The 13,595-nt window shown below is 39.5% G+C and overlaps 1 pseudogene; it reads left to right on the top strand.

Moving 5' to 3' along the window:
* Positions 1-445: 445 nt before the first annotated feature.
* Positions 446-4,950, top strand: LOC136393951 (small ribosomal subunit protein eS1 pseudogene; annotated as a pseudogene).
* The last annotated feature ends 8,645 nt before the right edge of the window (positions 4,951-13,595 follow it).

A 13,595-nucleotide genomic window follows, 5' to 3' on the forward strand; every position in this document is an offset into this window, starting at 1 on the left:
TTCTCTCTACCTTCCACAGCCGCAATCAAATCTACCCACATCTGTGTTTGGGTAACTTTCACAGACCCATTCCTCTTGCTAGTCAGAGGGGTAGCACAAGCAGCAGCCCTCAGTTTTGTGATTCTGTGCAACCTACAGCTCCCCCAAACCTGCTACCATCTGTGTAACCATGTTGATGGGCTGTCCCACATAGGGGCCTAGGATAGCCAGTAGTGACCCAAAAAGGGCTGATGGGGTGCTACAGAGGATAAGATCCTGCATCCCGAGCATAAACACTTCCTCATCTGGCCCACGAGACCCTGGGTGGAAAGCAGCATTCTTCATACCTAGTTCCAAAGGACCTTTACTAACTCACTGTAGCACTGCCACCAACTCACTGCCCCCAGCAAGTTCCCAGCATTCTGCCAGACCATACAAATGGCACCATCACCCATTCTAATAGGGTATGGTTTCTTGGGTTGTCATGGCAGTTCTGAAGATGCTGCTCAAGGAGGAGGGTGTGGTAATAGCAGCCAGTTTCTCCATCTCTGTTCCAGAGAGCACGATGCCATCCACCCCTATTTCCCACAACCTCAGTAGCCAGGCTGCCAGTGGCTCCATGGGTTTCTGCCTGAATTGTGTGCTCAACTCCATCAGCTCTGCCTGGGTGTAGGGTCAGACCACAGAGTGCTCCACTATCTGTGGAGGGAGCTGTGCCTGCCCCTGAGGGACTCTTTGCTGCTGGGATTTTACCTTCTTGGCGACCACTGGCTGGGCTCTGAGTGTGCAGATGAAAAGTGCAGCCCAAGCCTCCCCTTCAGAAGAGGAGTTGGAAATGCCTGCTCCTGCCGAATAAGAGCCAATCCGCCAATAAGAATGCAACTCCATCTTCTGTGATTGCTTCAGCTCCTGCAGCTGCTGGCTCTCAGCTGAGGCCTGAAGCTGACTCTCAAGCTCCTGAACTGCAGTTGTTTTTCTATTCCACCCCTCAAGGGTGTTGGCGGCTCTATTCCAATCTGCTCCAAACCCTGCCACTATGCCAGATGTAAGGCCAGTGGCAGAGGCCAGGCAGGTTCACATTGGATTCAGGCAGACCATAGAGAAACTGTGGGGCTTGAAAGTGGTGGGACGCATAAATGTATTATCTTATTTTCTAGTGATGGTAACATACCAACAGTGGTGGATATTGTGGGGCAGCTGTGTTTGGCTTGCTTGCAGGGTTACCAGCTGCAAGCACTCTGCCTAATTGGTACGTGAGTGTGTGGCAGTGCCACATGTGTATGGCCTATATAAGGCTGTGGATGCTTGTGCTCAAAGAGATGGGGGATTGAGGATGTGCAGATTGCCTGCCACCACTGTGAGGGGCCATTTTGCTGTTTGTTTGCCTGAGTCATGGTTTCCCCTGCCTGAGTGCTTGTCCACCATTGTGAGACTTATTAAATGAAATGGCCCAATGCCTTCCAGCCCCACAGGTTCTCTAACTTCTGCCTGAATCCAATGTGAACCTGCTTAGCCTCGGCCACCAGCATTACATTAAATTCTGCTACTTGAATTTTGAAGATGAAAAAACACATATAACTGAAGGTCCTTGATAATCAAAATGACTATTACTATAATCTATACAACTCTTTTTGAACGATTTCAAAAGGAATACTTTTGATTTAGCAAGTATTCTAGCTATGTCCTCATCATGAAAATAGTAGTCTGGCCCTGGCCGGTTGGCTCAGTGGTAGAGCGTCGGCCTGGCGTGCGGGGGACCCAGGTTCGATTCCCAGCCAGGGCACATAGGAGAAGCGCCCATTTGCTTCTCCACCCCCCCTTCCTGTCTCTCTCTTCCCCTCCCGCAGCCAAGGCTCCATTGGAGCAAGGATGGCCCGGGCGCTGGGGATGGCTCCTTGGCCTCTGCCCCAGGTGCTAGAGTGGCTCTGGTCGCAGCAGAGCGACGCCCTGGAGGAGCAGAGCGTCGCCCCCTGGTGGGCGTGCCAGGTGGATCCCGGTCGGGCACATGCGGGAGTCTGTCTGACTGTCTCTCCCCGTTTCCAGCTTCAGAAAAATACAAAAAAAAAAAAAGAAAAGAAAAGAAAATAGTAGTCTGCTGTTATTATGTGTTGGATCGAGATATAATGATTTCAGAGGACACAATGTATTTGACAGACAATTTGTCTTCTTCAAAAATCCTCTTCATCCCAGAGGTCTTGTGTGGGGGTTATATAACCACCTACTCTTTCCCTTCGACTCCCCACACATGTCTCCCCAGACCCTGCTTATGGGACCAGCTGACAGTGCAATAACTCAGAGCTGGCTGGGATACCTGTGGCCAAGGCCAGGGAAGTTCACATTGGATTCGGGCAGAAGGTAGAGAAACTATGGAGCTGGAAAGTGTTGGGCCATACCTGTTTATTGGAGGCCAGCAAAGACAGGTGAGCAAATGAACAACAAAAGGAAAAGAGCTAATAAATAAAGAAAAATCTGCTATGTGCAGTAAGGGCAAGGGGGCAAGGAAAACCGCACCTCACGGTGGCGGGAGAGTGATCTGGGAAAATCGCAGCCCAGGGAAAGCACCCATAGCCTTATATAGTCTATGCACACTTGCCTCTGCCATGTGCTCACACAGTAATTAAGCAAAGTGCTTGTAGCCGGTAAATCCATGAGCAAGCCTAACACAGCTGCCCCACACTGGCCAATATAAAAAGCAGCTTTCTTGCTTTTGATTTTTCCTGGAAGTTGGACTCCGAGAATGAATTACCTGAAGTGAAGACTGAGCAGTCATGAAGACTCAAGGGCAGAGGTCTCTGTTTAGGTTGCAATATTAGACCACAAACAGAAATAAGTAATAACAAAAGACCATGTAGTCTTAGAAAGAGAAATATTTTCATTTTTCTACATGAGATGACTTTCTGTTACTAAGCCTAGTCTGATTTGCATAAAGGCTACCTTCCTTCTTCTTTTATTTTTATTTTTTTTGTATTTTTCTGAAATGAGAATTGGGGAGGCAGTCAGACAGACTCCCACCTGCACCCCACTGGGATCCACCCAGCATGCCCACTAGGGGGCGATGCTCTGCCCATCTGGAGTGTTGCTCTGTTGCAACTGGAGCCATTCTAGTACCTGCGGCAGAAACCATGGAGCCATTCTCAGTGCCTGGGCCAATTTTGCTCCAATGGAGCCTTGGCTGCAAGAGGGGGAGAGAGAGATAGAAAGAAAGGAGAGGGGGAAGTGTGAAGAAGCAGATGGGTGCTTCTCCTGTGTATCCTGGCTAAGAATCTTATGCCAGGCCAACACTCTATCCACTGAGCCAACTGGCTAGAGCTAATGATAAGTTTAATAAAGAAATACCTATAAGTCTTTTCCCCTTGACAAGCAGTTCGTTTGGTTGAAAACAAAATACAAAACTTGATCTCCTTCTTATGGACAGCATCAAAAAGCTCAGTTCTGTTCTTTGAGCTTTAGCTGAGTTGTTTGTTATACATAGAATCTGGGGTCCCTTTTTTTTTTTTTTTTTGTATTTTTCTGAAGCTGGAAACGGGGAGAGACAGTCAGAAAGACTCCCGCATGCGCCCGACCAGGATCCACCCGGCACGCCCACCAGGGGCCACGCTCTGCTCACCAGGGGGCGATGCTCTGCCCCTCCGGGGCGTCGCTCTGCTGCGACCAGAGCCACTCTAGCACCTGTGGCAGAGGCCAAGGAGCCATCCCCAGCGCCCGGGCCATCTTTGCTCCGATGGAGCCTTGGCTGCGGGAGGGGAAGAGAGAGACAGAGAGGAAGGAGGGGGGGGTGGAGAAGCAAATGGGCGCTTCTCCTATGTGCCCTGGCTGGGAATCGAACCTGGGTTGGGGTCCCTTTTTTTAACTCTCTTCTTTTCTGGTACTTTTCTCCTCATAGTCCAATAGTTGCAGGTGCCCATTGAACTTTGTCTTCTGGTTTTTCAAGAAAATAAAATTGTGGATTTCCCATCAATTTTAGCTGTCCTTACAGGGACAGACTGGAGCTTGCCCTCAGGCTAAATTTTTTAAAAACAGGAAACTCATTAGGTTCTTTTCCCTTCTTCTAAGTGTCATCTCTCTTTCATTTCTACCTGCTTTCTTTGTTTCACTCTCTTGTGCCCTAAGGTAGTTGTTTTATTTATGTTTTTTCAGGAGTTGATGGTTTTTGCCTTGTGGCTCTCCAAGCAGCACCATATTGGTTGGCAAGAAAAAGCTTCTTTGAAAGGTAGCATAAAAGAGGGCCAAGAAAGAAGTGGCCAGTCCATTTTCTAAGAAAGATTGGTGTGATGTGAAGGCACCAGCTATGTTCATTAGGAAAAAATACTGAAAAAACACTAGTTATGAGAGTTCAAGGAACCAAAATTGCATCTGATGGTCTCAAGGGTCATGTGTTTAAAGAGAACCTAGCAGATCCACAGAATGATGTCATTGCATTTAGAAAATTCAAGTTAACCACTGAGGATGTTCAGGAAGAAAACTGCCTTACTCATTTCCATGGCTGGATTTTATCTGTGACAAAATGTGCTCTCTGGTCAAAAAAAAAAAAAAAAAAAAAAAATGGCAGCCCACTATGGAAGCTCATGTTGATGTCAAGACTACCAATGCTTATTTGCTTTATCTATTCTGTGTTGGTTTTACTAAAAAACACAACAATCAGATTTAAAAGAGCTCTTATGCTCAGCATCAACAGGTCTACCAAATCCTGGAGGTGATGAAAATTATGATCCAAGAGGCACAGACAAATAACATGAAAGAAGTGGTCAATAAACTGATTCCAGATAGCACTGAGAAAGACATAGAAAAGGCTTGCTAATTTATTTTTCTGTTCTATGATACCTTTGAAAAGTTAAAATGCTATAGAGGCCCATGTTTGAACTGGGGAAACTCACAAAGCTTCATGGTGAAGGTAGCAGTTCTGGAAAAGCTACTGGAGATGAGACAGGTGCTGAAGTTGCACAACCTGCTGGATCTGAGCATTCCGTCTAAAAACCTGTTTAAAATTCAGACATTTAATAGTGATGAATAAGAAATTCTATCTGTGAAAATAAACCCACAGAAAAACCCTGTTGATAATTTTTATTAATCCCAAGAGGACTCATCTGATAAGAGCTACTTGGCCCCAATTAAGGCTGCATGCATCTACAAGTCTTTTTATAGTCTAATTTTCCAGTATTGTCTTTTTTGTTTGTTTGTTATAATCTTGGTTTGATGAAGTACCTATGCAAATAATCCTTTTTTGTTATATATATGAAAAGAAAATATATATGAATGACAGAAAGTGGCAATCTATTTCCTTCCTACACACAAAGCAACTTGACTAGCAAAGTGTATGTGTCACACCTAGCACTGAGTGTTGCAGAGAAGAATACTGGAGAGGGAAGCAATAGAATAGGAGAGATTCCTATTTGATTCCAACAAAGCTATACCATACAAAAGCAATACATTCAAGCTATATATATGAAAAACATAACTGACTCACATATTTTAAGACTATGGCTAAGGAAACTTCACAAACCCTTAGTCTAGCTAGGCAGATCACCTTCCAACAAAGAATGAGAAAAAAATAGCAAAAAATAAAACCAAATTAAAACCTTTGCTAACTAGAACTCAGGGGAGAAAATAACAAGCTGAACACAAAATAATTTAATGAATTATTTTTCCAAGGTGTAGGCAGGGTGTAGAGAAACCGAGGGAAAATGATACAGATCTCCAGGGTTAGCAACCTTTGGGAGCCATTTCTACCTCAAGTGTGAAGGGGCAAGGTCAGAGAACATTTCTTAGACTATGAAGAGGGTACTGTATAGAGAGGGCCCCTCACAGGTAGTGTACCACGTCTCAGCAACCTCAAATGAATGAAGGCAGGAAAAGAAATATTTCAATAACATTCTCCTTTTGCAGGTGTTCTCATTGGCTGAACCCAACTGGAAGCCAGAAAATTCTCTAGCCTGTTATAGTTCATACAAATTAGCTTCACAGAGCACACTGTGAGAATACACAGGCATAGGAAGGGGAAAGGTAGATTTAGAGGGTCAATCAAGAAAAGACTTCCAGTGCAGAATTTAAGAAAAAAATTTACTGCATATGAAAGGGGAACAGACTTCATCTTAAAGCACAATTGAAGTGCAGACATCTGAAAAGTGTTTACTATATGAACTAACAGAGCCTTTTAAAATGTTTGACATTCTTAGCAAGATATGAAAAGAAACAATCTGTATGAAAGAGAAGCAGCAAGCTTATAAGGAGAGAATAGAGTAAGACTCAAGCCCAGATAAAATAATAATTTTTAAAAAATTAAAGATATAAAGCAAAAGCAGTAACAAGAAAAATTAATTTGTTAGAAAATCAAATGTTTTACTCAATAAAGAAAATTCAACTGATGTTGAAAATTTCAAACACAAACATTATGTATGAATATTATATAGATAAAGTGTAACCAATAAGCTTCACATTCAAGGCCAAGCTTAAAAGTAAAAATGAGAAATCCCTGGTGTCAGAAAATAAGAGAAAACTGAAACAGTGTGTGAGAACTAAACAAATGTCTCACGAATGTATCTATTTAATAAATGCTTAAATGCCTACATTTCTAACAATTTCACCAACATGCCTGTGGTGGCCCTGAGCTTGGTGTCTGGGAGAAGAAACCAAGCTTCCATATAAAGAAGAGAATCTGCTTGAGTGTCTTATTCATTCCAAAGGCACCAGAGAGGCTACCCACTGGCCTTCAGATGTGGCCGAGGGCAGCTAATCTCTATGGGTCACTGAAGAACAGTTGTGATCTGATAGAAGTAAAAACCACAAGTGTGTGAATGTGATATCTGAATTTACACATTTACCCAATGCACAGAGGGGAGTGCAGAGCAAAGACATTTATCTAAAAACCGGAACAACATTCTCACAACTTGGGTCACTCAGCTGCCAATGGGAAAATGAATCGCTGACAATGAGCTCATCCGTACAAATTTCAGCATACACAAAGGAAATAAATTGCCAAAATCAGAATTGGCAGCTTCAAAAATGGGACAGTTCACATCTCATCAATCCTTTTAAACAAATCTAAAATCAATACTATACAACAATTTAAAAATATTCAGAAATAAAAGTGACATAACTAAAATTCAAGATACATAATGTGGAATAAAATTACGTATTCTATTAACATTAAAAACTCGTGTGTTTAAACAGTTATGTCAGATAGTGCTAGAGAGAAAACTGATAAAATGATAGATAAATATGAAGCAGTGAGACTGAGCCATCACCAGAGAAAGGGTGGAAATTTGAAAATTGAGATGCAAAGAAATAATAAGATATTCCAACTTTTCTATTTTTTAAAAAAGTACTATTTTTTTTTTTGTATTTTTCTGAAGCTGGAAATGGGGAGAGACAGTCAGACAGACTCCCACATGCACCCGACCGGGATCCACTCGGCACGCCCACCAGGGGCCACGCTCTGCTCATCAGGGGGCGATGCTCTGCCCCTCCGGGGCGTCGCTCTGCTGCGACCAGAGCCACTCTAGCACCTGGGGCAGAGGCCAAGGAGCCATCCCCAGCACCAGGGCCATCTTTGCTCCAATGGAGCCTTGGCTGCGGGAGGGGAAGAGAGAGACAGAGAGGAAGGGAGGGGGGTGGAGAAGCAAATGGGCGCCTCTCCTATGTGCCCTGGCTGGGAATCAAACCCGGGTCCCCCGCACGCCAGGCCGACACTCTACCGCTGAGCCAACTGGCCAGGGCCAAAAAAATACTATTTTATATCTGTTCCTGTCTGTGCCCTGACCCCAATCAAAGCAGCAACTTCTGTGCTTCAGGACAATGCTCTCACCAACTAAGCTGTCTGGCCAGTGCCACCTTATTTCTACTACAGTTCTAGGAGAGATTAGAAAATAAGGAAAAAGCACATCTGAAGAGAGGATGTTAGAGAATTTTCCAGAGTTGAAAAAAGCATGAATATTCAGATGAAAAACACTTGTCATATTCTGAGCAAGAGAAATAAAAAACAAATCCACATATAGAATAACATCATAAGGAAACTATAGAACTGACATCAGAGATAAGGGAATAATATCAATTTAGAGAAGACAGATCACGTCTGAGAAATAATCACCAGTTCCTCAAGACTTCTCATGAGGAAATGATACATGTCAAACCCAGATGGAGTAATATTTTCTAATTGTTGAGGAAAAGTAATATCATCTTTCCAACCCAACTTCAACTATCACTTAACAGGACAAAGTAAACATATTTTAGGTACATACACACACTAAGAGACTTTATACTTAAAGAAAGCACAACTGCAGAAGAAAGAGCCATACCAGAATGGAAATTGCATCTATAAGGAAGAAGTTCAGATGCAGCATTTTGAGATCCTCATCTTTTCTGGGCAGAAGATACGATGTATCTTAATACTAAGCTTTGTTAAAACATATGTGCACATAACAACCATAATCTTTAAAACACTGGTTCTCAGGTGAAAGTGTTTTTTTCTTCTCCAGAACATTTGGCAATGACTGGAGATATTTTTGGTTGCCATGACCCTAGGATGGGGTGTGCTATGTCATCTAGTGGATAGAGATTAGACATGCTGTTAAGTATTTTACAATGTACAGTACAAGCCCTCACAACAGAGAATTACCTAGCCCAAAAGATCACTTGTACCACTGTTAAGAAGCCATGATTCAAATAAATAAATAAAACAAAGTGTAACTTTAAAGCCAGTAGAGGAAAAGTGAAATAAGGGACTTATCCAAGGAAGAAATGAGTCCAAAGAAGTAAAGAACTTACATGATAAAGAATTAAGATGGCATAAATGTAATACTTATCAATATAAGCAAAATAAGCTTATATAAAAGGCAGATATTCTCAATCTAAGTGAAAAGAAATAAAATTCAGCTATTACAAATTTATATTTACACCTTAATGTTGTAGGAAGTTTTAAAATAAATAGAAATGATACCAAAGAAGAGAAAGATAATATAACAAATAATATTACCAATAGAAAAAAAGAGAATTCAGAGTTAAAAGCATTATTATATGGACATTACTTGATATAAACATTGAGAACCCATATGTATATTATAACATATGTCTACTATAACAATATAAACCCAATATAAAAGTGGAAAAAACATCAGATAGTTTTCACAAGAACTAATAAATTCAGCAGCTAAAATAAAACAAGAGTCAAAATGGGATAATCTGTACAATATGCTTAAAAAGCTTTATATATAAAAAGAGAGGAATAAACATTAATTGTCTTCTAGCTTGATTAACATGACAGAAACATTAACTATTTTTAAAATTTTTCTTTTTAATGTATTGTGTTGACATGGTTTCAAGTGTCCCACTTAATATAACCCTCTCTACACAGCATATTGTGCCCCCATGCCCCATGCAGAATCTCTTTCCACCCCATTTCCCCCCTGTGTCCCCCTCCCCTGGCCTCCACCCCCACTTTATAAATATTAAGTATTTTACAAACATGCATGGCTCTGACCTAAGTAAAAAAGACCTGTAACTTTCTGCTTTGCAACTAACAAGATTTTGTATTTTTGATTGGACATAGGAACATTGAATAAAGACTAAGCTTGTTTTTTAAAAAAAGCCCAGGAATACAGCAGTTTTTCCTTTCCACTATATGAAAGGTGCACAAATTTATCACAATTTTAAAGGGCTCTGTAAGAGGTCTAGGTTTCTAAAGAACAAATAAAACATTCCAACCTGATGTTCTGAGACTTAAAACAGGAATGTAAAATAAATGCTGTTGTCTGTATAGTTATGCCTCCCTTCCCAAACTCTCCTCAAAAACTGTATTGCTTCCCAGCTTAAATATTAAGTTAGTTAAAAAAATTTTTTTTGAGAAAAGGGAAATTATCACTTGCAGACATTGTGGTCAAGGCAATTTACTCTGGAATCTTAAGTAGATCACCATTTAATTATTTCCTAATGGCACTAAAAAGTTCCAGAAACTGTCTCATGCTTTTTCCAACTTCATATGTCCTCAAATAATTAAAATAAACAGTCATGCCAAAGTTCTCTCAGGGTTAAGTATAAATTTACAATTTATATATGAGTTTAAGACTGTATGTTGATATGCCCACAAACATTTTATAACTCTGTTAGCACCACAGAAAGCTATTAAAAACTCATTTGAAACAAAATGATTGAACTGTAAGTTTCCAACTTTGATGATAAAAGTAGACTAAATTTGAAATGAAAATTGTGTAAAACTTTCATGGAAGAAAAAATCATTTTGGAAAAAATATTTTCCAAATGGTTTATTTACAATAGCCAAACTCAGTGGAACTAGAAGCTATGGATGTTTGAAAAGGAAGATAATACTAAAAAGGAAGCCCCTTGCTGTGTAGTTTGGTTGGTTAGAGCAGTGGTCCCCAACCCCCAGGCCATGGACCGGTACCAGTCCATGGGCCATTTGGTACTGGTCCACAGAGAAAGAATAAATAACTTACATTATTTCCATTTTACTTATATTTAAGTCTGAACGATGTTTTATTTTTAAAAAATGACCAGATTCTCTCTGTTTCATCCATCTAAGACTCACTCTTGATGCTTGTCTCAGTCACGTGATACATTTATCCATCCCACCCTAAAGGCCGGTCCGTGAAAATATTTTCTAATATTAAACTGGTCCGTGGCCCAAAAAAGGTTGGGGACCACTAGGTTAGAGCATCATCCTGACACACCGAGGCTGTGGGTTTGATCCCTGGTCAGGGAACGTGCATGAGTTAACCAATGATTGCATCAATGTCTCTCTCTCTCTTTCTCTCTGTCGTTCTTCCTTCCCACTCTAAGAATCAACCCATATATTTTTTTAGATACTAAAAAGTAAAAAAATATATAATAATGTGCAATATTTTTTCTTTATAATTTGGGTGATTGTTTAAAGTAAGCTGTGTGTATCTAGAATTGAAGGACAGTGATACTGAGCATTTTTGTGAGTGGTATTTCCTGCTACAGAGACACTACCTACTTTGACTGCAATCATAGTGTTAGAATGCTGCTCATCATCAATTTGGAGGTACAGAGGGCCTCTTATAGTAAAGACATTTATAATTGTAATGGCTGTATCCAACTGAAAGAGAAATCTTTGGTCTGAACTAGAAATTATAATTGTCAAAAAAAAAACTGCAGAAAGGAGTAAGGAAAAATGGAGAAAATTATGCGGAAACAGTTTTAGACAATATTTTCCACAATTAACCATTTAAAAAATATTAGCTGTATTCATATAATTTCAACATCATTGGTTTATCCTTAGTTATAAGAATTCTTACAAAGTTCTATTTGTTTTTACATTACTAGAAATCCTTGTGTAATATACATGTCCTGCTATTAAAATTATTTCACATTCTACTTAAATTCTTCAATAAAATGGTAATACGTATTTTATGTGTATTTCTGATCCATTGACATTCAAGGGATACATGCCAATATCTTCCTTCAAGTTTTGAATCTCTCAAATTGGAGAGATTCAAAAAACAAAGTATAATTGAGTTGCTCCTTTACTAGCATTTTGTTTTGTTTTTCTCCTGCATACCTTAAAACTCAAAATTTACTTTTTATTAGCATTTTTCTCTTATTTAATGGCTACTTTTTCAGAAAGAATATAATTTTATATCACATGGGGTAATATAAAGGCTATGAGATGACAACAGACGCATAAGATTGTGTTGTGGTTGCTTGCTGCATTGCTAATAAACTTGCAAACAACCAGAATTGCAGTGTGCAAAGAAACTCTATGAATTGTGAATTGGCAAAAGTATAAATTTCTATATGCCTCAAACTAATTAAGTCCTTGTGGAAACTGTGAATACTGAATCTTCAAACACCAAAAACCTACTGTGGCATGTGTGTGTGTGTATGTGTGTGTGTGGTATGTGGACCATGGGTTGAGAAATATTTTTTGTAAATGTACAAATAGTAAATATTTAGGCTTGTATATTTTAATATGTATAAACATATATACTACATATACAAACACATGTAAAATATACAATTATTAATTTTCTTCCGATTTCTAAGCATTTAAAAATGCTATTTTTCTCATATTGTATCATAGTATTTTAGATTAAACTTTGGATTTTGAGATAATTGTAGATTTACACGCAGTTGGAAGAAATAACACAGAGGGATATGTATGTCATTTACCTAGTTTAACCAATGGTAACATCTTGCAAAACTATAGTATGATGCCACAACCACAATACGGACATAAATGCAATCAAGATACTGAACACTTGCACCCCAGAAGCCACCTCAGGCTGCCCTTTTATAGCTATGCATGTTTTCTTCTCATTCATGACCCTTCCTACCCCTCCTCAATTTCTGGCAACCCTTCATTTGTTTTCCATTTCAGTAGTGTTATTTCAAGAAAATTATATAAATGAATGGATAAATTTGAGGACTGGCTTTTCTCATTCAGTGTAAATTTCTGGAGATTGAACCAGATTATTGCATGTACCAACAGTTTATTCTTATTAATCGCTGAGCAATATTCCACAGTATGATGTATGAAAGTTTGTTTAATCGCTCATTGGAGGATGTCTGGGCTGTTCCTATTCTGGTGCTATAGATATTTGTATGTAGGAGTTAGTATAAACATAAACGTTAATAGCTCCATGAGAAACACCCATGAATATAAGTGCCTCTCGAGTGTTTGTTGCCATGTCAGTTTTTAAAGAAACTACCAAAATGTTCCAGAATGACTGTATTATTTTACACTTTTACCAGCAATGCATGAGTGATGAAGTGTTTTGTATCCTCACCAGTATTTGGTAATGTTACTACTTTTCATTTTAACCATTCTGATAGGTGTGTACTGTATCTCATTGGTTAATGATGAGGAACGTCTTATGTGCTCATCTGCCATCTGAATGTCCTCACATCTTTGTTCATGCTTTTGTCTATTTTCTAATTTGATTGGTTCTAATTTTACACTTGAGTTTTGAGAGCTAGTTTATGTAATGAAGATACCAGTTCTCTCATATAGTTCATAAATATTTTCTTCCAGTCAAGAGTTTCTCTTCTCATTTTCTTATCAGGAACTTTCATAAAGCAATGGTGTTATTTTTATGAAGTTCAGTTTATCAATTTTTTCTTTCATGGATTATTCTTTTGGTTTAAATCTAAAAATATTTCAGTGCTAGATCTGGAATATTTCTTCTAGCTTTTCTTTTTTCCTTAACTTTTACATTTGCAACATGATCCATTCTAAATTAAATTTTGTATAAGGTGTAATAATTAGGTTGTTTCTTGTTTTGTTCCTTATCCTTACAGCAGATGTCTCATTATTCCAGGACCATTTGTTGAAATGTTTGTTCTTTTTTTTTTTTTTACAGAGACAGAGAAAGACAGAAAGAGGGACAAATAGAGAAAGACAGAAAGGGAGAGAGATGAGAAGCATCAATTCTTTGTTGCAGTTCCTTAGTTGTTCATTGATTGCTTTCTCAGATGTGCCTTGTTGGGGGGGGGGGGGCTACAGCAGACCAAGTGACCCATTGCTCAAGCCAGCAACCCTGGGCTCAAGCTGGTGAGCCTTGCTCAAACCAGATGAGCCCGCACTCAATCCGCAACCTCAGGGTTTCAAACCTGGGTCCTCTGAGTCCCAGTATGATGCTCCATCC

Source organism: Saccopteryx leptura, chromosome 2 (assembly GCF_036850995.1).
Source record: "Saccopteryx leptura isolate mSacLep1 chromosome 2, mSacLep1_pri_phased_curated, whole genome shotgun sequence".
Lineage (NCBI taxonomy): Eukaryota > Metazoa > Chordata > Mammalia > Chiroptera > Emballonuridae > Saccopteryx > Saccopteryx leptura.